A 22,509-nucleotide genomic window follows, 5' to 3' on the forward strand; every position below is an offset into this window, starting at 1 on the left:
AGGAAGCAGATTGGTGGTTTCCAGAGGTTAGAAGAAGGAGGGAATGCAGAATGATTGCTAATGCGTCAGGGGTTTCTTTTTGGAGTGATGAAAATATTTGAAATTAGAAAGAGGGGATGGTTATGCAACCTTGTGAATATGTTAACACCCATGGAAATGTGCTTCAGTGCTGAATTTTATGATATGTGCATTATATCTCAATAAATTTGTCATTGAAAAAAAAAGGTTTCGAGGCTGCCTTAGAAGCAGCTGCGTTCCCCAAGCAGTGGGTCTAAGGTGCTTATTTTCTGGGACCAGAGGTGAAACATGATGTATGAATTCTGACCTGGCATCATTTATAAAGAGATTTTGCCTGGCACTGTGGGGTGTGACTATAGTCCCAGCTACTTGGGAGGCTGAGGCAGGAGGACTGCTTGAGCCCAGGAGTTGGAGGCCACAGCGAGCTATGATCGCGCCTATGAATAGCCACTGCACTCCAGCTTAGGCAACATAGCAAGACCCTGTTTTTAAAAAAGAGAAAAAGAGATCTTGCCCAAGAGGACTGCCTGAGGGTGTGATGGGACACAACAGAGAGAGAGTCCGTGTGGAGATGGCCACCCCATGCTAAGGTTGCCAGTGGTGATGAGTGACCAACCAAAGCAGAGGCCATCCCCTACCTCCAAGTGAAGAGGAACAATCAGAGAGCTTCCTGGCTAGCCCATCGGAGTAACCAGGAGAGAAGCATCAGCTCAAATCATTTAACATGTTCAGAGAAACTCCAAGCCCGAAGGGTTAGAAGTCCCAGAAAGTGCAGGCCGTGGAGGACAGGCTCCCAGGGGAAAAAGAGAAGCAGACAATCACCCTCTTCTTGACTGCAAGCTTCTGCCTTGAGCAGGCCACGCTGAGGAAAGGAAGGTGCTTTAAGTTGACATAAAGTCAAGAGTTCCGATTATTATACTGCATCAGACATACTAATTTCTAACATTAGTTTTTCATGTGGCTGAAAGCAATCAGAATATTTTCTTTCTTTTCTTTTCTTTTTTTTTTTTTTGAGACAGAGTTTTGCTCTTGTTGCCCAGCCTGGAGTGCAATGGCTGATCTCGGCTTACTGCAACCTCTGCCTCCCAGGCTCAAGTGATTCTCCTGCTCTAGCCTCCTGAGTAGCTGGGATTACAGGTGCAAGCCCCCACGCCCAGCTAATTTTTGTATTTTTAGTAAAGACAGGGTTTCACCATCTTGGCCAGGCTGGTCTTGAACTCCTGGCCTTAAGTGATTTGCCTGCCCCGGCCTCCCAAAGTGCTGAGATTACAGGAGTGAGCCACCACGTCGGGCCGTGATCGGAATATTTTTTACCTCTTAGAATGAAAGATAAACTATGGGGCTTGCCCAGGTTTCATACATATATGGGTAAGAACTAGCGCCACAGAGCATCCGGTGCCTATTCCTCAACATAGATCTAATCCGAATAAATCACTACAGAGAGTGGTAAGTCCTATGATGAAATAATAGTTCAGATGAGAGATGAAGAGGTGACATCAAGTATATGGGGAAAAGGGGAAAACATGGGTATAAAAATCGACAAATTTGGCCGGGCATAGTGGCTCATCGGGGCCTGAGGCGGGAGGATTTAAGCTCAGGAGTTTGAGGCCATGGCGAAACCCCGTCTCTACAAAAAATACAAAAAATAGCCAGTCGTAGGCGAGTTAGCGGCCTCCGGTGTGGGATGGCCGCGGAGCCGGGCGGAGCTGGCGTGCGGCTTCCGGGGCCTGCTCTCACGCGGGAGACAGGACCCCGGGCCCCGCCCGCTAGGCAGGCCACGCCCCGGTACGGTCGCCATGCCCAACGGAGGAAAGCGACCCAAGTTCCAGGCCCACGACGCCTGCTTCGGCCGAGTGACCGAGACGGATTACGCCAACTCGAATCCGCCGGTCGTGAGGTCTGGACGAGTCAAGAAAGCCGTAGCCAACGCTGTTCAGCAGGAAGTAAAATCTCTTTGTGGCTTGGAAGCCTCTCAGGTTCCTGCAGAGGAAGCTCTTTCTGGGGCTGGGGAGCCCTGTGACATCATCGACAGCAGTGATGAGATGGACGCCCAGGAGGAAAGCATCCGTGAGAGAACTGTCTCCAGAAAAAAGAAAAGCAAGAGGCACAAAGAAGAACTGGAGCGGGCTGGAGGAGAGGAGTATCCCATGGATATTTCGCTGTTGCTGGCTTCCTATATCCGTCTTGAGGACCTTGTGAAATTTTCTCTGATTTGTAAGAATGCTTGGACTGTCATTTGCACTGCTGCCTTTTGGATCAGGTTGTACCGAAGGCACTACACGCTGGATGCTTCCCTGCCTTTGCGTCTGAGACCAGAGTCAATGGAGAAGCTGCGCTGTCTCCGGGCTTGTGTGATCCGATCTCTGTACCATATATGTATGAGCCATTTGCTGCTCCAATCTCCAAGAATCCAGCCATTCCAGAAAGCAACCCCAGCTTTCTGGTGCTTTAAAGAATTTCTGGTACTTTCTGGCACTTTCTGGTGCTTTAATGTGCTTTAAAGCACATTAAAGAATTCCAAATACTTACTTTTCTGGTGCAGAAAGATTGTTGGGAAAAGACAGGAACCAATGTGGAAATTCAACTTCAAGTTAAAAAAACAGTCCCCTAGGTTAAAGAGCAAGTGTACAGGAGGATTGCAGCCTCCCGTTCAGTACCAAGATGTTCATACTAATCCATACCAGGACTGCTGCCTACTGCAGGTCACCACCCTCAATTTCATCTTTATACCCATTGTCATGGGAATGATATTCACTCTGTTTACTATCAGTGTGAGCACGGACATGTGGCATCATCGAGTGAGACTGGTGTTCCAAGATTCCCCTGTCTGTGGTGGTCGGAAACTGCACAGTGAACAGGGTGCACAAGTCATCCTGGACCCAGTGCACAGCTTTTGACTCTGACTGGTGGCACCCTCAGTACCCATTCTCCCTGAGATCATAGTTACTGCTTCCCATCCCTTGAGTGCAGCCCTGATTCTCGTCCATTAGTAATCAGATTCCTGTTTGGACAGGGCGGCTGGATTGTATATTTGGTTAGTAATGTACATGCTCTTCAGGCTCTAGGGCTCCTGTTAGGGGAGGGAGAAATGTTGAATCAAGAGGAAAAACAATTACTATGATTTGTAAACATATTTATTTATTTATTTTTTGAGACGGATTCTCGCTCTGTCGCCCAGGCTGGAGTGCAGTGACGGGATCTCGGTTCACTGCAAGCTCCGCTCCCGGGTTTATGCCATTCTCTTGCCTCAGCCTCCCGAGTAGCTGGGACTACAGGCGCCCGCCACCTCGCCCAGCTAGTTTTTTGTATTTTTGGTAGAGATGGGGTTTCATTGTGTTAGCCAGGATGGTCTCAATCTCCTGAACTTGTGATACGCCTGCCTTGGCCTCCCAAAGTGCTGAGAGTACAGGCGTGAGCCACCGACCCCTCAAAGTTTTGTTTTGAACATGCTGAGCTTGAGGTTCATGTGTTACAGAAGGGTCAGAAGCCAGGAACCAGTTAAAAGTACAGCCTAGAGCTTTAGGTGGCAATTCAGGTGGAATAGATTTTTAAATTTTCAGGACGTTGGCCAGGCACGGTGGCTCACGCCTGTAATCTCAGCACTTTGGGAGACTGAGGCAAGCAGATCACCTGAGGTCAGGAGTTTGAAACTAGCCTGGCCAACATGGCAAAACCCTGTCTCTACTAAATGTACAAAAATTAGCTGGGTGTGGTGGCAGGCACCTGCAATCCCAACTACTCAGGATGCCGAGGCAGGAGAATTGCTTGAACCTGGGAGGCGCAAGTTGCGGTGAGCCGAGATTGAGCCACTGTACTCCAGCCTGGGCAACAGAGCAAGACTCTGTCTCAAGAAAATAAATAAACAAACAAACACATTTTCAGGACATGGGTAGCAAGGGAAGCGCAAGGCTAGATAAAATCATATAGGGAGGAAGAGCATAGGGTGAGAAAAGGGCTTGAGATTGAATCAACATTTAATGATTAGTGGAAGGTGCCAAGGCAACTATAAAGGAGAAGATAGAAAGATCTAGAGAAAAAGAGAACATGTAATCACACAGTCAGTACAAGAAATGAATGAGGATGTCTGAGACACACAACCACTCCTTTCAGTAGCACAAAATAAATATTGGTGATGGCCGATCCAATAGTAACAAGGTGCTGTTTTCCATAACATATTAGCTAATAGTCTTGACCAACTGATAAGGAATGTTGCCTGAGCAAATGGTGAACTTGCCCCTTACCTTTGCCTGAAATGTGTGACTTAAACTTGCAAGGTAATTGGATTGGGCTGGGCTTTGGACCATGGTTCAGAATGAAGTGAATTGTTGACTTCTGGATCATTTATAAGATCCCGAATACCTTCACATGGTGTAGAAGGCCCTTCCTGCTGTGGCCCCTGACTCTTTTCTAATCTTATCTCTCACTGCTTCCCTTGCTCATCCTACCCTTCAAGCAATCCAATTACTTGAATATGCCAAGTGCTCCCTCACACCTGCATGCCTTTCACTATACTGTTTCTTCAGCTCAGAATACCAGTCTCTGGTCTAAAACCCTTTGCCAACCTCCCCTAGTCTTGGAATCACTTCAAATCTAATTGTGTGCGACACTATCTTTACCTACTGATGAACAGAAACAACCCCACAATAGAGCTTCACACGACTTAAACTCCCCATGAGAGAAAGGGTTCAAACCTTAGCGAAACCCCAGCTTTTAAAAATTTTGCTGGACACTGTGTCCTATTTGATATGCATGCTATCAGAGTATTTGACTGAAGCCAGACTTGTTTTAGAGACGGAGTTTCGCTCTGTCACCCAGGCTGGAGTGCAATGGCATGATCTCAGCTCAATGCAACATCCACCTCCTGGGTTCAAGTGATTCTCGTGTCTCAGCCTCCTGAGTAGCTGGGATTACAGGTGTGTGCCATCACTCCTGGCTGATTTTTTGTATTTTTAATAGAGACAAGGTTTTGCCATGTTGCCCTGGCTGGTCCTGAACTCCTGACCTCAGGTGATCCACCTGCCTTGGCCTCCCAAAGTGCTGAGATTACAAGCGTGAGCCACCACACCCGACCCAAAGCCAGACTTTTGAACTTACTCACTTATGATCATGTTTCTCCCTCTTTGTGAAATAACATGAAATCCTTCTCCCCACCTCAGTTTCATGAAAACCTTCCCCTTCTTCACCTGAATATTACAATATCTCTCCTCCCCTGAGTGTCACAAGACAGTTCTCAGCCAGGCTTTTTTTTTTTGGTCAGCCAAGAATGAAAAAAAAAGAAGTAAAAGAATGCTTGTCACATGACCTCTGTTGTTTCGTCCTTAAAATTCATAACCTGAGTCTAATCATGAGAAAACATCAGAAAAATTCAAATTGAGAAACAGTCTACAAAATACCCGGCACTCTTTGAGAGTGCCAAGGTCAAGAAAAACAAGGAAAGACTGTGAAACTGTCACAGATTAGAGGGGACTAAAGAGATATGACAAATGATGCAATGTGGTATCCTGGAACAGAGAAAATAATATAGTGGAAAAACTGGAGAAATTGGAAGAATCTGAGTTTAGTAGAATAGTTAATAGTATTGTACCAGGATCAATCTTTTATTTTTGAAAAATGTACTGCACCATGGTATGTAAGATATTAACATTAAGAAAGCTAAAAGAAAGCCGATAATCTGATGTATTAAAATAACTAAGTTGTGGTCAGGCATGGTGGCTCACACCTGTAATCCTAGCATTTTGGGAGTCTAAGGTGGGCAGACTGCTTGAGCCTAGGAGTTCAAGACCAGCCTGGGTAAAATGGTGAAATCCCAACTCTACACAAAATGCAAAAAATTAGTCACACTTGGTGGTGTGTGTCTGTAGTCCCAGGTACCCAGGAGGCTGAGGTGGGAGGATCACCTGAGTCCAGGAGGAGGTCAAGGATGCAGTGAGCCATGTTCGAACCACTGCACTCGAGCCTGGGTGACAGAGTGAGACCCTGTATCAAAAATAAAATAGTATAATAAAATAATTAAGATGTGAAGGCCACCCAGTTTCTAGGTGGCGATCAGCCCCCTTCTTCCTTCCTTAGTTCTTAGTAATGACAAGTCCTGACATTAAAAGTTTAATTTCCACACTACCTCTTTGACTACATCTCAGGCCATCTTGCCTTTGATGGATCCCACCCTTGTCATCTGGCCTTCTAGTTCCCAGGACACTCTGAAGCTGGCTCCACTGCAGGGCCACTGTGCTTGTTGCTTCCTTCTTGGAACCTTTCCCTGCTCCCTCTTTGCAGAGCTGGCTTCTGTCTTTCAAGTCTCAGCTTCATGTCACCTTCTCAGAGAGGCCTGCTGTGACTGCCTACCCCAATAATCTCTGTCACAGCACTTTACGTATTTTTCTTAATTGCCCTAATCATAGTCTATAATTTATTGATGTATTTGCAATCTTTCTTCCTTTAGAATGTTTGCTGTGTGAGGGCAGAGACCACATGTATTTTGTTCTCTGTAATATCTCCCCCTGTATTTTCTTTTTTTTTTTTTTTTGAGACAGGGTGACAAACTGAGACCCTTTGCAGTAGGGCGAATATGGCTCACTCCAGCCTCGACCCCTGGGGCTCAAGTGATCCCTGAGGGTTAGCCCCCCAAGTAGCTGGGACTTGGCAGCTACTGGGCACCACCATGCTAGGCCGATTTTTGTGTGTATGCGCGTGTGTGTGTGCACGCACGCATGTGTGTGTATATATATACACACTATATATATGTACTATATATGTATATATACACACTATATATGTACTATATATGTGCTATATATATACTAGATATATGTATTTATATATACATATATATATATATTTTTTTTTTTTGGTAGAGATGAGGTTTTGCCATTGTTGCCCAGGCTTCCCTCAACATTTATATGTTGAACTCCTAACCCCTAGTGTGATGATATTAGGAGATGTGGGTCTTTGGGAATTGATCAGGTCTTGAGGGTAGTACCTTCAAAAATAGAATAAGTGTCCTCATAAAAGGAGCTCTAGAGAGCTCCTTTGCCCCTTTTGCCTTGTGAGGCCATCTGTGAAACAGTAAGTAGGCTATCACTAGATACCAAATATGCCAGTGTTGTAATCTTGAACTTCCCAATCACCAGAACTGTTAGAAATAAATTTCTGTTGTTTATAAGCTACCCAGTCTATGGTATTCTGTTCTAGCAGCCTAAACAGACTAAGATGCCTATAATAGTTGTTCAATAGGCCGGGTGCGGTGGCCCACACCTGTAATCCCAACACTTTGGGAGGCCAAGGCAGGTGGATCATTTGAGGTCAGGAGTTCGTGACCATCCTGGCCAACATGGCGAAACCCCATCTCTACTAAAAATACAAAAATTAGCTGGGCATGGTGGCACGCACCTGTAATCCCAGCTACTTGGGAGGCTGAGGCAGGAGAATTCCTTGAACTGGGACCTGGGAGGCAGAGGTTGCAGTGAGCCGAGATTGCGCCACTGCACTCCAGCCTGGGCGACGGGACGAGACTCCATCTTAAAAAAAAAAAAAGAAAAAAAAAAGTTGTTCGATAAATATTTGTTAAATGAATGCCAAAGGATAATTTTCTTTATTTTTTTAGGCTGAGTCTCCCTCTAAGAGTTAAAAACATGCTGTCATCAAATATATAGTGAGCATGTGTCAAATACTAATCTAACACATTTAATGAAGGGACCAGAGAGATAATAAATCTGGGTGAAGGAGAATTCATGGAACAGAGGTTTATATAGCAGAAAAGACATGCTGAAATAAGTTAGCTAGGTTAAAGGGAAATCTAATTTATGTCCTACAGGTGAATAAACTATAATGTTTAGGATTGTCTTTTATACAGAATAGGAATCACTTGCATCTCTAACAGACAAAAACCTACAAGTTAACAGGTAACTTCCTAGAATCTGGACCCTAATAATAATAATTAACGAGTCAAACAAAGGTACGTTCTCCAGATAAATAACACTTGGGTGGACCTGTTTGGACAAAGATCCAGCATGACAGTGAAAGGACATACAATTATCTTTTTGCCTTAATTCTAAGATTAGGACATTTTAAAAGATAGAAGACTGAAAAATATAGAATGAATGTACAAGTGCTCCAACTGAAGTTTGGAAAGGGGAGGTCAGTCAGTTCAGGGGCAAAGCATGGGCATCTATCTGCTTCATCAGGTCTTCCCCCAAAGCCATCATCACTGGATCCAGCCTTCATTCTTTGAGAGCCAGCCAATGTTTCATCTTCTCTGTGAAGTCTGTCTAGATTTTCCTCTCACTCCCTATCAGGCAAACTGAGGTGGACAAACCTTGTTATCAAGATGGTGATTGTGGCATGGCATAGTCGCTCACGCCTCTAATCCCAGCACCTGGGGAGGCTGAGGCTGGAGGATCGCTTGAACCCAGGAGTTCAAGACCACCCTGGGCAATATAGTGAGATCCTGTCTCTGCAAAAAATGCACAGAGTCTGGGTCGGGCACAGTGGCTTATGCCTGTAATCCCAGCACTTTGGGAGGCTGAGGTCAGGAGTTCAAGACCAGCCTGGCCAATGTGGCAAACCCTCCACCCCCACCCCTCCGTCTCTACTAAAAATACAAAAATTAGCCAGGCTTGGTGGTGCACACCTGTAGTTCCAGCTACTAGGGAGGCCGAGACAAAAGAATCACTTGAACCCAGGAGGTGGAGGTTGCAGTGAGCCAAGATTGCGCCACTGCACTCCAGCCTGGGCAATACAGCGAGACTCTGTCTCAAAACAACAACAACAACAACAACAACAATTCACCATGCATGATAGCATGTGCCTGTGGTCCCAGCTACTTGGGAGGCTGAGGTGGGAGGATGGCTTGAGTCCAGGAGGTTGAGGCTGTAGTGAGCCGAGATCGCACCACTGCACTCTAGCCTGGGTGACAGAGCGAGACCCTGTCTCAAAAATAAAAAAGACAATGATTGCTATCAAGGCCCTAGATTTTTTTTTTCCTATGAGTTGCATATCCCTGGTTTGAGCCAAGACGCTCTATTACCCTTGTTACCCTTACATCCCAGGCCAAATTTTTGTTTGTGGATTATACATAAGAGCCCATGTGAGGATTTTCACAAATAATTGAGATAGGCTGTAAAGGAGAATTTGAAAGTGAGAGCCCAGTTTTTTTTTTTTTTTTTTTTGAGACGGAGTCTTACTCTGTTGCCCAGGGTGGAGTGCAGTGGTGAAATCTCGGCTCACTGCAACCTCTGCCTCCTGGGTTCAAGTGATTCTTCTGCCTCAGCCTCCTGAGTATCTGGGACTACAGGCACGCACCACCACACCAGGCTAATTTTTGTATTTTTAGTAGAGATGGGTCTCACTATGTTGCCAAGGCTGGTTTTGAACTGCTGAACTCAAGTGATTCTCCTACCTCTGCATCCCAAAGTGTCTAGTTTCAGAACTTACTTTATTCAGAGGTATAGCTATCTTTGTGACCAAAATTGTGAGCACTGAACCAGTGACTAGCTTGAGAAGAAAGCATTTCCAAGGCAAATAATACTCCAAGCTGAAAACAGTCCTCTTAGTGCGCCAGTAGGGACCTTTTGGCAAGTGGCATCTTGCCAGAAAATTAACTCAAAACAAATCCCTAACAGCTCAGAGATGGTGGAGGGGAATTTCAGAAACAGTCAGCAGGGCAGGGCCGTGCAACTGCTTACAGGAATTGCCTTACTCACACTTTGATGTTGATTCTCTGCAGAGCTTCCGCTGCTTCAAAACTGCGTGCAGGAATCAGAGACATTACATCAGGAAGATACTGCAGAGATATTCTACTCCATCTCATTCATTGTACAGGTGAGGAACCAAGGGTCAGAGATTTTAAGGAATTTGTCCAAAGCCACAGAGTGGAGAACTGTGAGTAGAACTCAGATCGCTTGTTGCCTAATTCAGGTGTTTTCAACCCCTTATAAATGTACTAGGGAGGTGTGGCATCCACATGATTTGCTTTCTGGCTGATGTATCTCGATTCCTAGTGCAGAGCTCAGGCATCAATTGGTAAACAAAAGGAAGAGATAGATGTGGCTCTATCTATCTAGTGTATGGGAGCAGCATGTGACATTGTGATGAGATGTGTTAGCACAGGCACAATTTAAAGCAGTGCCATGGCAACCGGCATTCACTCTGGCTCCAGATAACACCGTGAACTACAGGGTGTAGTTGAAAATGGCTTCTCACTCTTCTCACTTAGTGAGTGGAATGTTCCAGCCTCTGTGTCCTGCAGTGAGTGACTCTGAAATCTACCAAGCAATGTAGCAACAAGACTGGTTCAGGTTATTTACTAAGGGTTGGGGGTTTTCAGCATAACTCACAGGAGAAATAAACTCAGCAGCCTTGGGAATCCCCAAGAATTACTGTGCCTATCTGCAAAGCAGTATGGGTTTGCTTCCTCTGAGCAATGCATTGTTTCAGTGTCTTCCCAGAGCACTATTATTTCAAAGAGGTGCCCTGGGCATGAGGGGAAGGTAATGGGGAAGGGCACCATTTGTTTCTTTCTTACATATTGCAGAATCTGCTGCTACCCTCCCCACAAATTCTTTTTTTTTTTTTTTTGAGACAGGGTCTCATTCTGTCACCCAGGCATGATCACGACTCACTGCAGCCTCGACCTTCTGGGTTCAAGTGATGCTCCCATCTCAGCCTCTCGAGTAGCTGGGACGACAGGTGCGTGCCACCACACCCAGCTAGTTTTTGTATTTTTAGTAAGGATGTTGCCCAGGCTGGTCTTGAACTCCTGGGCTCAAGCAATCCACTCACCTAGGCCTCCCAAAGTGCTGTGATTACAGGCTTGAACCACCACCCTCGGCCCCCACAAATTCTTAAACCATGGCAGTAGACAAGGGGAGATCTGGAATGAGTTAAGTTTCATCAGTAGGATTGAATATTAGGGTCATTCGTCCTGAGATGCTAAAGCCTTCTTGATTTTAACTTAAATGCTCATGTCATCATTTCTAAAACAGAACTGAAACAGAGACCACTTATGGTCTCATCTCAAAAATAAAAGAGTATATACATGCTCTTTTATTTTTATTTTTGTGTTTCTAATTGTGCGCATTCAACTAAAGACTTCCAGCTTCCCTGACAAGTAGGTGTAGACGGAGACCAAGTTCTGACCAGCGCGCTGTGAATGGAAGTGTTGCAGCTTTCTGGGGTGTGCCCTGTCTTTGGGCCTGCCCCTCTTTTCTTGGCTAGCTTGCAGTTGTATTTGTGGCAAGTCATCTTGGACCATGAGGATGAGGACAACCCCCAGGAATGGCAGTGCAATAAAACATACTCTTATATAAAAATATTGCTACTTATTTTATCACTACTAAAAAAAGAAAGTGAGAGGTATCCAATATGCTAAATAAAGAAAACTACTTCTGAGCAAAACTCTCAAAGCAGAGCTGCACTACCAGTCCTCCTTTTAAAAAAAAAAGGCAGGTGGGGGGGGGGGCGCTGGGCGTGGCAGCTCACACCTGTAATCCCAGCACTTTGGGAGGCCAGGGCTGGAAGATCACCTGAGGTCAGGAGTTCAAGACCAGCCTGGCCAACATGGTGAAACCCCGTCTCTACAAAAAGTAGCCAGGCATGATGGTGGGTGCCTATAATTCCAGCTACCCGGGAGGCTGAGGTGGGAGAATCGTTTGAACCCGAGAGGTGGAAGTTGTAATGAGCTGAAATCAAACCTTTGCACTCCAGCCTGGGTGACAAGAATGAGACTCCGTCTCAAAAAAAAAAAAAAAAAAAAAAAAAAAAAATTCTTCCTGTGTTAGCAGCTGAACCAATATCCTGACTAATAGCTCCACTAAAACTGCCAGCAGTCATGTTAAAAGTATGTTTTAGGATGCTTGGGACTTACTTGTAGTCCCAAGCCTTGCTAAAAGTAGCTTACAAAATTTGGAGTTTAACAAATGATGCCATTTTACAAGAAATCAAGAGGAAGCATGTTCCCTGGGTTGGTTCAGTTTTAGGTTGTTGTATTAATTTCCTACTGCTGCTATGACAAATTACCACAAACTTGACTTAAAACAGCACAACTTTATTCTTTTATAGTTCTGGAGGCCGGAGTCTAAAATCAGTTTCACTGGACTAAAGTCAGTTGGCAGGGCTGTTTTTTTTCTGGGAGCTCTAGGGAAGATCTGTTTTCTTGCATTTTTTAGTTGCTGGAGGCTCTCTGCATTCCTTGGCTGGTGACTCCTTCCTCAAATCACTCCAACCTCTGGCTTCCATCATCTCCTCCCCTACTTCTGTTGTCAAATCTCCTTTGCTTCCCTCTCATGAGTACACTTGTGATTATGTTTAGGGTCCACCCAGATAATTCAGGATAATTTCATCTCAAGATCCTTAACTCAAATCTATAAGGTAAAATTGATAGGTTCCAAGGCTTAGCATATGGATATCAGCCTACCAAAGTTGAAAAAAGGTTTTCATTTTCCTGCTCCGCTGTTCTAATGTTTTAGTGCCATCTCCTTTCATGGTTTTAAAATCACTTTGGACCAAGGTGGGCAGATCACTTGATGTCAGAGGTTCGAGACCAGCCTGGCCAACATGGTGAAACCCTGCCTCTACTAAAAATGCAAAAATTAGCTGGGCACTGTGGTGGCTGCCTGTAATCCCAGCTACTCGGGAGGCTGAGGCAGGAGAATTGCTTGAACCCGGGAGGTGGAGGTTGCAGTGAGCGGAGATCGCGCCACTGCACTCCAGCCTGGGTGACAGAGCGAGACTGCGTCTCTGGAAAAAGAAAAAAAAAATCACTTTGGAGCTCCCAAGCATTACATCCTTACCAGGCCATGTCCAGGCCAGGAAGGGAGGGGTGTTCCCATTCCTGCATCTTTTAGTTATTAATGGAGATGTGCTTTGCCAAAGGTTCCCAGCAGAAGCCACATCAGGTCCCGATAGCCAAGACTGAGTCACCTGCCTGTGCTCTGTCTGCACACTGAACTGAGAATTTGCATGTCTGGCAGTTTTAACCTCTGCATCACAATGTCAGTGCTCCCACCAAGAGGTTGAAGGACTGCTAGGGAGTCACATTTATTTGTTTATGTATTTATGTATTTATGTATTTATTTATTTTGTAGAGACGGGAGTCTCGCCATGTTGCCTAGACTGGTCTCAAACTCCTGAGCTCAAGCAACCTGCCCACCTTGGCCTCCCAAAGTGCTGGGATTACAGGCATAGCCACTGAGCCAAGCCTAACAACTCACTTTTGAAAGTCCTGCAGGAGATTCCACAGGCACGAGCGACTCCAAAGAGCCCTTGTTTTCTAGCAGTCATAAAAAGCATGTGTGAGACCAGGCATAGTGGCTCATGCCTGTAATCCCATCCCGGCACTTTGGAAGGCTGAGGTGGGCAGATCATCTGAGATCAGGAGTTTGAGACCAGCCTGAGCAACATGGAGAAAGCCAGTTTCTGCTGAAAATGCCAATATTAGCTGGGTGTGATGGTGTGCACCTGTAATCCCAGCTGGCTGGGATCTGAGGCAGGAGAATCACTTGAACCCGGGAGGCAGAGGTTGCAGTGAGCCGAGATTGCACCATTGCACTTCAGCCTGGGCAACAAGAGTGCAACTCTGTCTCAAGAAAAAGAAGAAAAAAGAAAAAAACATGTGTGATGAGAAGATCTGGGGGCTGGGGTGGTAGTGTGGTAATGGGGTAATTAAAAAAAAACCTTTTGACTGGAGATCTAGAATTCGAACTAAGCCAGGAACACATCCTCATCTGTAGTGCTTCCAGGGCATCTGCATGACAGTTTGAATTGTATTCCCCTCCAAATGAATATGTTGAAGTCCTAATCCCCGGTACCTCAGAATGTAATCTTTACAAGGTAATCAGATCAAAATGAGGTCACTAGGGTGGGCCTTTGTCCCATATGCCTGGTGTCCTTATACAAAGGGGAAATTTGGAGACAGACATGTACACAGGGAGACTGACATCTGAACATGAAGATGGCCATCTATAAGCCAAGGAGAGAGACCTGGACAGATCCTTCCCTCATAGCCCTTAGATGGAACTAACACTCCTGATATTTAAGTTTTGGACTTCTAACCTCCAGAGGTATGAAACAAGAAGTTCTGGGCTGGGCGCAGTGGCTCATGCCTGTAATCCCAGCCCTTTGGGAGGCTGAGGTGGGTGGATCACCCGAGGTCAGGAGTTGAAGACTGGCTTGGCCAACATAGTGAAACCTCCTTCTACTAAAAATACAAAAAATTAGCCTGGCATGGTGGCAGGTGCCTGTAATCCCGGCTACTTGGGAGGCTGAGGCGGAGGTTGCAGTGAGCTGAGACCACGTCATTGCACTCCAGCTTGGGCAATAAGAGTGAAACTCCATCTCAAAAACAAAACAAAACAAAAGTTCCTTTTGTTTAGGCCAGGGGCCCTCAATCCCAGGGTCATAGAACAGTACCATAGACCAGTTAGGAACTAGGCTGCACTGCGGGAGGTGAGGTGAGCAGTGGGCAAGCGAACATTACCGCCTGAGCTCCGCCTCCTGTCAGATCAGAGCTGGCATTAGATTCTCATAAAAGCACAACCCCTATTGTGAGCTGTGCATGCGAGTGATCTAGGTTGTGTGCTCCTTATGAGAATCTAATGCCTGATGATCTGTCACTGTCTCCCATCATCCCCAGATGGGACTGTCTAGTTGCAAGAAAACAAGCTCAGGTCTTCCACGGATTCTACATTATGGTGAGTTGTATAATTATTTCATTAAATATTACAATGTTATAGTAATAGAAATAAAGTGCACAATAAATGTAATGTGCTTGAATCATCCTGAAACTGTCCCCCCACTTCTCTGCTGCTCCTGATCCAGGTCCGTGGAAAAATGGTCTCCCATGAAACTGGTCCCTGGTGCCAAAAAGATTGGGGACCACTGGTTTAGGCCACCCGGTTTGCAGTACTTTGTTACAGTGGCCCTAGCAAACTTAAAAACCCCGACTTTCTCACTTCTCTTGCACCCTCCAAGGCTGTACCAGCCCCATGCTCCTACCCAGTATGCACCTGGCTCTCCCCTGTGTTTCCTGATCTCCAGGTGGTCTCTTTGCAGTGTTTTGAAAGCTCTTTTGATAGCACCTCTTTCTTGTCATGAATCCTCCTAGATTCCACAGAGAAAATGTGCTCTCCACTGTCGTGGAGAATTATTATTAAATCCATTCTCTACAACATTATGTGGGGTTTTATAAGTCATTCATAAATATACAATATTTTGATTCTGCTGCCATATGTTTTGTGTAAATAGTCATGCTTATTTACAAAAGAGTATTCTATTTAGCTGTCAACCCATGGATGGCAGAAAAGATGTTTCATATTTGTGTGTGTGTGTGTGTGTGTGTGTTTAAAGCACCAAACATAATATCCAATACTTTTTGTTATGACACACATGTTCTTTCAGGATAGTGTGTGATAATCAAGTTGTTCTTTTATTTATTCAACTGACATTTGAATCACTTTCTCTGTGCCTAACTATTCTACCATGGGCTGTTGTTACAAATCTGAATTTAAAAAGGTCCCTGGCTGATTGTGAGAGAAGCAGACATTATAAGTGAAGAAATAGTGTAGCTATGATGGAGAAATGAGATAGTGGGATGACTCGCAGTGATGCTTTATGGAACCTAAGGGCCACGAAGGTTCAGAAAGTAGGGGAGCAGGAAATGAACTACCAGGATCCAGACTTACTGGTCATCCCTCATTTTCCCATTTCACACTTTCTTTTTTTTCTTTTTTTGAGACAGAATCTCACTCTGTCACCCAGGCTGGAGTGTAGTGGCGTGATCTTGGCTCACTGCAACCTCTGCCTCCTGGGTTCGAGCAATTCTCCTGCCTCATTTCATTAAATATTTCATTAAATATTACGAAGTTATAATAATAGAAATAGCTAGGATTATAGGCGCGCACTGCCACACCCAACCAATTTTTGTATTTTTAGTAGAGATGAAGTTTCACCATGTTGGCCAGGCTTGTCTCGAACTCCTGACCTCAAGTGATCCTCCCGCCTCCGCCTCCCAAAGTTCTGGGACTACAGGTGTGAGCCACTGCACCTGGCCCCATTTCCCACCTTCTTCCCTCTGTGGTTTCTCTCTATTTCTAGAGAGAGATACGACAGAAGTCAGCTGCTCTAGAATCAACAGACTCCTCCCCAGTTGGCGTCCCACCACAGAGCGGTGGCGTCATACATGCATACATATGCTACAGCCAAAGGGGAAGGCTCGCCAATGCAGGAGGAGGCACCCACAGGTGCCTCTCAGAGGTGGTGAAAGAGGAAGTGGGGGTAGGCAGAGGTAGTGGTTGTAATTTGAGTCACTTCTGTTAACTGTACCCACTTTTAGACAGCTTAATCCACTTTGACTCTGGAAAAGTGTGAACAGAAACCTTGCTGGGTTTGGAGGAGAGAGAGCCTCCCACTGCTCTTCCCAGGGGAGTCCTGGAACAGGCTGCCGTGGAGGCTTAGGGCAGGTCTGGAGATATGGCACTGGTCCAAGTCCAGACCCTGCTGTGTTTTGGATGGACTAGGAAAAGTTCCTGTACAGAAATAACAGAGACTGGAGATTATGTGTGGGAATTACTCTACTCTTATCCTGAGTATGTCTGTACTTCAGACCTGGTGCTCACTTCAAGAAAGAGGAGGATGGGGTTGCCATTGCTCTAGCAGACTATTGTTACTCCAGGAACTCACTTAAAGGTTCCATTTCCATAACCAATTACAGAGCAAATGCTTTTTCATAGGAATTGGTCTTTGCGGGGTTGACATTTCAGGTTGTGAAGACCCTGAAGCTTTAGGAAAGCTGAACTTTGCTGTTGAGAAATTTAGAGGGGTAGAAATTACAACACTATCTTAGCTGCAATTAGCTGGCATTTCTGCCAAATGCTAATACATATTTCACCCTAACTTCCAGTGATAAATGACATTGATAAGAAGATATTGGGAGTAGCTGTGAAAGTTCATCTGGTTTTAAAAGGGAAACATTGTCCTTTTCTCTGCTGATTGGAGAACAGGTCAGACATGAGGCTGGCCTCACCCAGGAAGGACTCACATGGTTCCTTCTGTCTCCAGGAATGGTAGGAAAAGCAATGTGTTTTGAAATACTGGGTTTTCCCTGGCCCGGGAGAAAGTGGATCAAAAGAATTGCTGTTTCCTTCCCTGTTGTTGGGGTCCTCTAGTTTGAAAGGGTCATGGTGGTGTTTCCTGATGGGCCATTAAAGGCAATGTTTAGGAATAGAGAAAATACACAAAGAAAGAAGAAGGAAAAATCAGACATTTGGCAGAAAAGCCCAGGATTCCCTGGAGAAAAGTTGGAGGTAGTGCTGAGAGAGTCTGCTATACCAGAGGTGCCCCACCAGGGGCCCTGCCAGAGGACTCTTTAGAATGTTCTTGAGCTAAAATCCTGCCAACCTTCCCATGTAGCTGGTGCAATTTTCACTCCATATTCTGCTTTCTTTATTTTCTACTGCAACTGAATTCTGAGTTCCTAATCCACTGGGACTCGCACTTAATAGCCTGTCCGTCTACTGGCATTTGTTTGCATTGTACAAATACAACCAAAGGCTTTAGACTTTTGGGAGCCACAGTCAGGAAGAAGTCTATCTGTCTCTCTCTCTGTTTTTTAGCCTCAGTCTTCTTACACCCTTTCCAAATGGCAACGGGCACAAAATGGCCTATCTACTGGAAATGGGCAATGAGCAAAAGAGACACATACATGGAAACAATGAGTTAAGAATTTAAAATATTATTCTGCACACACATAAGTGGCAACTTCATGTCCTCTGTTCAGAAGTAAAGCAGTTGGAACTTCTGGAATCAGAATCATCTGTGCATTTGCTAAAAATGTAGATTCCTGTGCCCTACCCAAATTCTGCACCCGAAAATTCTGATTCTGCCTGAATCAGAATCTTTCCAGGCAATTCTTATGTGCACCAAAGCCTAGATGCAGCCTCAGTTGAACCATCTACTGTGTTTTAATACTGAGTTGTGCTTGTTCTCAAGCTGGTTCAGAGCACTCTAATGTGCATTCAAATCATGCCGAGGTCTTGTTAAGTTAGGTGGTGGGAAGTGAGATTCTGCATGTCTAACAAACGCTTGGGTGATGCTGCCACTGCTGGCTGGAGGATCACCCCTTGGGTGGCAAAGTGCTAGAGAGACTATTTTTATCTCCTTTGCACTCCTGTGAGGCCATCTTGAGGCTTCTTAAGTCCCTGGGGCCAGTGATCTGCTGGCGCTGGGATTGGAGATTGCTGCACATTCATGGGTACTGTGCTTTGTTGACTGGGCTCTATCTCATGCTCATCCAGATTTGCCCTGCCTTCTGCTTCCCCTTCCATCTCCTCAGCCAACACCCCTATTCCCACCCTCACTCTTCTACCCCCACTCTGCCTAAGGGGCAGCCCTATTGCCATAGCCTGGTCTTCCTCACACTGTGGGTCTACTCTGACTATAGATGCATAATTGAATATCTTTAGAGAATCTTCAGATTTGCTAGTATGATAAAGTCCTTCTTCCTCCTAGGAGTAAAGGGGAAGTGGGACTCAAAGCAAGCCTGTAAAAGTGAGTCAGGAGTTCTTTCTTCTCTTTAGGGCCACCATCAGTGGGTGGCCCCAGGGTAATTGAATGGAGTGGAAGATGTTACCATTTCCTACACTGTCCTTGACCTTGAAAGAAGAACTGAATCTGTGGGACCTACTGCCACTTTCCATAGGTGGAGGGGAAAGGGGAACCCCATTGCATAGCGTAAGCTTACCCCTCAAGTCCTTGGTGAGCGGGTATCGGGGTAAGGGGGAAGAATTATAGGGTATCAGAAGTGGTGAGATTCTTTTCTCCAGCCATGGAGAACTTCTGATGTCCAACCTAGCATGACTTTAATCACTACTAGTTAATAGTAAGAAAGAAGGTCTAAAGTTGAGGTTTAGGGAAAGACTGGCTTGTAGTGCTCTTCAGGCTTGCAGTCACATTGAAAGGTCTAATGGTGGCCGGGAGCGGTGGCTCATGACTGCAATCCCAGCACTTTGGAAGGCCGAGGTGGGCTGATCACCTGAGGTCAGGAGTTCCAGACCAGTCTGACCAGCACGGTAAAACCCCATCGCTACTAAAAATACAAAAATTAGCTGGGCGTGGTGGCAGGTGCCTGTAATCCCAACTACTTGGGAGGCTGAGGCAGGAGAATTGCTTGAACCCGGGAGGCGGAGGTTGCAGTGAGCTGAGATTGTTCCACTCCACTCACACGAGATCATGCCACTGCGGCAGAGCAAGACTCCGTCTCAAAAAAAAAAAAAAAAAAAAGAAAAGAAAGAAAGGAAAAAGAAAGGTCTAATGCGTAGAGTGAAGCCAGCCGTAGCCACTGGACTGTCATGACAGTAGACCTGGATAAAAATTCCTGACTGTACAGTTGTTGACTGTGGCTCTGGGCCAGAGTAAGATCTCTTAGGCCTGGGAAAGTAACCACAGATGTCACTGGCCCTGAAGCCGAGCAGAGCCAGTACCTCTCACAGCAGCGGCTTGCAAACTAGGGTCTGCAGAAAGCTCTTTCAGCATCACCAGGGGAGATTCATAACAGTACTGTGAACACCCACCCTAGAGAGTGATTCAGCAGGGCCTCCTGGGCTATATTTAAAAAATATATTCTATGGGCAATTTAACAGTAAGTTAAATTACAAGTTTTGACTTTGTCAGGTTTAGAAAGCAACGCCTTAGCACAATGGTTTCCCAAATTTTTAGCAGAGAAAAATTTATTTACTAGAAAAATATTTATCGAGCAATTACTATATGCCATGTATTGCTGTAAGTCCTGGCCAAAAAGTGGCAAATAAGACTGATGAGGTGGCTGGGCCCCTGCAATCCCAGCACTCTGGGAGGCCGAGGCCGGCAGGTCTTCAAGACCAGCCTGGCCAACATGGTGAAACCCCCATCTCTGCTAGAAATACAAAAATTAGCTGGGTGAGGTGCTGAGCGCCTGTAGTCCCAGCTACTCGGGAGGCGGAGACACGAGAATCGCTTGAACCCTGGAGGTGGAGGTTGCAGTGAGCCAGGATCGCACCACTGCTCTCCAGCCTGGGTGACAGAGCAAAATTCTGTCTCCAAAAAAAAAGAAAGAAAGAAAAGAAAAGAAAGACTGACAAGGTTTCCATTGAACTCTAAGGTAGATAAAAATGAGGAGTGGATTTTTCAGGAATGTTAAAGACTCATTGGAAGAAAATGCTGTTTGTTGTTGAACCCCCAAAGTACCATCAGGTTCCGTGATACACAGTTTGAGAACCATTTTCTTGGGAAGGAGCTTGGAGCAATAAAACTAGAAGATGGCAGAAGGAATATCCAACACAGTGGGGTTCAAATGACAAACCTGGAAGGCTTTTCCACTTCCTCGTTGATCAAGTGGGGACAATGACATCTCCCTCAAGTCTTACTGAGAGTAAGAAAAGAACTGAACACATATTGTGGAGCTCAATGCTGGGTGTGCAGCGGGGCCCTGCTGCATTTTTGCTCTCTTTCGTTTCTCTTTGCTTGGGAGCAGGTCACTTCACTTTGATTGGGAGTAAGTTTGAGGAGAAAACAAGACATTCCTGGAAGTGTGTTGCCGTTTGAGGCTCAGGTGGGATAATGAGGAGCACAAAAGGCAGAAGCCAAGAAAAGGCCCTGCCACGCCACAGCCAAAAGCAACCACAGATGTAAAATGGTCTGTGGATCTGGCAGTTCTCCTCAAAACGTTAAGCACAGAGTCATCATATGACTCATCAGTTCCACTCCTATGTATATACCCAAGAGAACTGAAAAAGATGTCTGCACAAAAACCTGTACATGAAATTCACAGAAGCATTATTCATAATAGCCAGAAAGTGGAAACAACCCAGATCTCCCTTAACCAACGAATGGATAGACAAAATACGGTATACCTATACAGTGGAATATTATTCAGCCAAAAAAAGAAATGAAGCGCGGACACACGCAACAGCACGGGTGAACCATGAAAACATTATGCCAAGAAAGAGGCCAGGCACAAAATAACACATATTATAGAATTCTTTTATGTAAAATGTCCAGAATAAGAAAATCTATAGAAACAGAAATTAGGCCAGGTGCAGTGGCTCACACCTGTAATCCCAGCACTTAGGGAGGCTGAGGCAGGTGGATCGCCTGAAGTCAGGAGTTTAAGATCAGCGTGGCCAACATGGTGAAACCCCATCTCTACTAAAAATACAAATATTAGTTGGGTGTGGAGGTGTGTGCCTGTAGTCCCAGCTACTCAGGAAGCTGAGGCAGGAAAATCGCTTGAACCCAGAGGCGGAGGTTGCAGTGAGCCAAGATTGTGCCACTGCACTCCAGCTTGGCCACAGAGCGAGAGTCTGTCTCACAAAAAAAAAAAAAAAAAAAAAAGGAAACAGAAATTATATTAGTGGTGTCAAGGGACTAGGAGAAGTAGGAAATGGGATGACTGCTAATGCACATGGAATTTCTTTTTGAGGTGATGAAAATGTTCTGAAATTAGATAGTGGTGATAGCTCTACAATCTTGTGAATATGCTAAAAGTCACTGAATTGGACACTTTAAAAGGGTGAATTTTATGGCACATAGATTATCTCTCTCTCTCTTTTTTTTTTTTTTTCTGAGACAGAGTCTCACTCTGCCGCCCAGGCTGGAGTGCAGTGGCGTGATCTCTGCTCATTGCAACCTCCGCCTCCTGGGTTTAAGGGATTCTCCTGCCTCAGCCTCTTGAGTAGCGGGGATTTGCCACCACACCTGACTAATTTTTCTTTTTTGAGACGGAGTCAGTGTTTCACCATATTGGCCGGGCTGCTCTCGAACTCCTGACCTCAAGTGATCCACCCACCTCGGCCTCCCAAAGTGCTGGGATTTACAGGCGTGAGCCACCACACCCAGCCCATATCTCAATTTTTAAAAAGAAAAGAAAGAGGCCGGGCGCGATGGCTCAAGCCTGTAATCCCAGCACTTTGGGAGACTGAGAGGGGCAGATCACGAGGTCAGGAGATCGAGCCCATCTTGACTAACATGGTGAAACCCCCTCTCTACTAAAAAATACAAAAAACTAGCCGGGCGAGGTGGCGGGCGCCTGTAGTCCCAGCTACTCGGGAGGCTGAGGCAGGAGAATGGCGTAAACCCGGGAGGTGGAGCTTGCAGTGAGCTGAGATCCGGCCACTGCACTCCAGCCTGGGCGAAAGACCGAGACTCCATCTCAAAAAAAAAAATAAAAAAAAAAAAAAAGAAGCAACCACAGAGAATGAAGCCAACCAGTGATCCGTGGATAAGCACCAAGAAAATGCTCAAAGCCTGTCATGACTCAGATGGAACCCACAGGAGAGGGCAGAAAGAATATCCCACATACTGGGGTTCAGATGACAAACCTGGTCAGGTTTGAGACCCTGCCTTTCCTTGCTGGGGCTTGAAGAAGTTACCAATTTCTCAGAAAAGACAGGCAATGAAAAGACTATGCCTGATACACTTCTTTTTTTTTTTTTTTTTTGAGACGGAGTCTCGCTCTATCGCCCAGGC

At 45.5% G+C, this 22,509-nt stretch overlaps 1 protein-coding gene and 1 pseudogene across 1 annotated transcript in view; both read left to right on the plus strand.

Moving 5' to 3' along the window:
- Nucleotides 1-1,778: 1,778 nt before the first annotated feature.
- LOC112626587 lies at nucleotides 1,779-2,961 on the plus strand (annotated as a pseudogene).
- Nucleotides 2,962-9,550: 6,589 nt separating this feature from the next.
- The window catches only part of SUB1 (SUB1 homolog, transcriptional regulator), a 68,291-nt gene continuing 55,332 nt past the window's right edge, over nucleotides 9,551-22,509 (plus strand). Inside the window, exon 1 of the mRNA XM_025386881.1 lies at nucleotides 9,551-9,834. The gene's annotated coding sequence lies outside the window, so the exon portion shown is untranslated. The remainder of the gene's footprint in view (nucleotides 9,835-22,509) is intronic.

The sequence above is a fragment of the Theropithecus gelada genome, chromosome 6, assembly GCF_003255815.1.
Source record: "Theropithecus gelada isolate Dixy chromosome 6, Tgel_1.0, whole genome shotgun sequence".
NCBI classification, from domain to species: domain Eukaryota; kingdom Metazoa; phylum Chordata; class Mammalia; order Primates; family Cercopithecidae; genus Theropithecus; species Theropithecus gelada.